The following is a 3,406-nucleotide window of genomic DNA, read 5'->3' on the forward strand; positions in this document are numbered from 1 at the left end:
AAATGAAAGTGAAGAGGTCAGGCAATACAATAAGCTGAAAGTGTTGCGACATTTAATGCTTTGTTTTCATGAATTTGACATGGATTGAGAGATCTATATTGATAGCTTAGTACCTAGCGAGCAAGTCCAACTATTGTATGCTTTGTGAGCCCCATCAGTAAAGCCCCATTGCCTACACCCTATGACTTGTGATTTCTATAATATTACTGGTTGTCTTGTTTACTCTTTAAATCACGTTTCATATGATAATGTGTTTTTCATGCATTTGTTTCTAATGGCATGAACATTTGTATGAATCCAAACTGAATGCTAATTCTATACCAAGTTTATGATGATATGTGAGTATTAGTCATACATACGGTGCCCTATGGATGCATTCTCACACACATGAAAGCAACAGGAAGGATCTATGTCCCACTTTGTTTCAGACAGAGACTACAATTTGCAATGCTAATCTTCTAACAGGCAGCAAGATGAATAATTATCCATTGATTACAAAGAATATCATGCATGCAGATCATCTGTATGTGTGGAGTGTGCATAGAATGCCTTGCACCTCTCATGCACCTCTCTTGTCACACTTTTCATTATCACAGACTTCTAGAGAACTCCTTTCATGATACATATGTACCTCCATATGCAGTGTCTGGGATTTTCAATCTGTACCATTTTACTTTTCACAATTTCCAACATATTCCTGATCACTGCTATTATTTTATAACCTTACTTCGTACTAGACTAGTATATACCACGGACTTAGTGAAAATTCACCTATTGTGTTTGTGAAACCTGTGGGTGGTAGGAAGTGACCCAACTACAAAAAATGAAATTAACCCTGTTAGTTCTGATCACATGTCTCTATGTAGGTCTTTCTTAATCTGCAATTTAAGGAAGTATGGAACTCTTGTCCATTTCTTAAGATACAGTTTTGACAGTGGACTGGGGTGACTCATGCACAAAGCACTGACCAACACTTTGGTATGTGTAAAAATATTCTCCAATAATGGGATGTAAAGCTGACCTTTGAGTTAGTAGATGAAATAGTCAATCAGTTTGCTGTGGAAACACTTGTCAGAAGTTCATTGGCACTGAGACCAAAGGAAGAGAAGCTGGGTCTTCCATACATGAACACATGTAACTGAGACATGCTTAGCCAGTTTACTGTTCTGTGCCATGCAGGATTCATTTTCTTTGAGCATGTGTTGTGGTCAATAAACTTTCTAAGTGTGACACTATCCATATTTTGATAGGTCCTTCCAAGAACAGCTGTGTTTACTTGCTGCTTTTATAATTTATGTCAAATAATTTATCACGGTTGGATATTTCTGACCAAAATATCAGATACACCCGTGTTCATGAAGTAGGCAGGTGTTTATATTTGTGACAAACAAAAGTATTCCTGTAAGGAAGTCAAGAGGGTTTCTTTTAATCATTTTGATTCTGTAACAGAAACATATTTGCTTTTTAATCTCAGTTCTTGTAAATTTTATTTCATTCAGATCACCAAATGTGTGTTTTTTGTCATGTATTCATTGTTTAATAAAGGGAATGAGAAAAAAAACTATTTGTTGGTTTGAGTTAGAATTTACCATACCTTCAAGAATTGTTTGAGAACATTACAAATGGTCTGATGAAATATATAACAATAGGTGTTTCTTTGCCAGAGACAAAATTCTAGGACAAGTCTGGTGTAAAATCTTCTTTGAAAATGATTGGATAAAGAGAGGTTTTGCAACTTTCAGAAGGTGTCAAGCTTAAGCCATTGATTTTCTTTTAATTACACGGGGAGTTTTATTTTTGCAAATAAAACATGGCATTTATATTTCCATGATGGAATCATATATCATATATCACTGTATTACGGATTCTATCAAGCAATTCAGTCAAAGATATTGCTTATACATTTCCTACAGTAAAACGAGAATCTCATCTGTGGCGTTGCAAGGGGGGGTAACCTCCTGTCCTGGGTGGCATGAGTTTTGGTGGCAGCGGCCTCCCCCTTACCTGCGGCCATCACAGGAATAGCCAGCACCCCGCTCTTACATACAGCCGCCATGGGGCGGCAAAAGCATGGGTCGCCACAGGCGGCCAAAGGTATAGCTGTGCCACTGAGGATCATAACACTTTAAAAGCTTCCTCAGTTTCCAGTTTCCAGTTTCTTAGTGTATTTACCATTCTTAATAGCAAAGTTGTCTATGGCTTCCATGGGAAGTGTCTAACAAAAACATAAGACATCAGAGACATGAAAAAGCAAGTTTTTGTTCTCCTACCCAAATGTCAGAGCAGTTAAAGCCAGTGCTGTGATAGATGGTGAACGGCCAGCTAGTCCACATGTTTGATGGAGGCAATGAAAAGGCAACTGAACAACTGCTGCTTCAGCCATTTACTCATGTCCGAGGAAGGTATACGTGTGTGGTTCATCTGCAGAATCAACTGTCTCCTTTTCTGTCATAAATGTGCCTTGAGATTCCTTGGTAGCTTTTCCTCAGCAGGGAATGGGAGGGCAGATTTATTAGCGAGTTGCATCACCCTTGTGTCATGCAAAGGAGGCACTAGGGTGACACAACTACTAAGTAAAATGTATTAAGCCATGCAAGGCCACCTTGCACGGCCTGGAGTGGCTTGATACATCCAGAATCACGCAGCACAAATCACTGTGACGCATTACTCTGCCACAGGGAGGCATCCCATGGGTAGTGTGTGGGTGTTCCCACGCAAAACCCATGAATTTTGACATATTCCCCGATTTACCATTACTGGTGGACTTGAGAATGTGAACAATTCTACACCTTCCTAGGAAAGGCATAACGAAGATGAATATCTCCATTTATTCAAATGGAAAGAGAAAAATGGCTCAGGGGATTGATTTGTGCTGGAAGGTTTCTGCACAAAAACAATACTGCTTACAATGCAGGCCCTCTTGCATCATGGTGCAAGGGTGCCTGCATTGGTGCTAGGCAATGCATTTGAGCGTCAGAGCTGGGAAAAGATCGGAATGTGGCGTATTGTTTTGTTGTGCTGCATCACTTTTTGATAAATGGCCTCTAGTATTTTGAGGCCGCAAATCATAAAATAAGATTTCAAGTGATTACGTTTTAAACTAAGAGCATTCACCAAACTGATATAGGAATCCAATAAAGTTTGGTGACCGTTTGCTGTTTGGGAAATGAGGGCTGTATTGTCGGCATATGAAAGGACAGGGACACAGTGATTCCCTGCCTTAGATAAATACTCCCCCCTTCATAATAGCTCACCATCAAGGCCTTTGACGTAAAAAAGGAATAAAAATGGTGCTAAAATCCATCCCTGTCTGACACCTCCATTAAACCTAATGAGGAACATTCTCAATCCTGGTCATAGAATACTTTCTCAATGTTTCCCCAATGCAGACGCTTGAGTAAGTCTA

Source organism: Triturus cristatus, chromosome 8, assembly GCF_964204655.1.
Source record: "Triturus cristatus chromosome 8, aTriCri1.1, whole genome shotgun sequence".
NCBI lineage: Eukaryota > Metazoa > Chordata > Amphibia > Caudata > Salamandridae > Triturus > Triturus cristatus.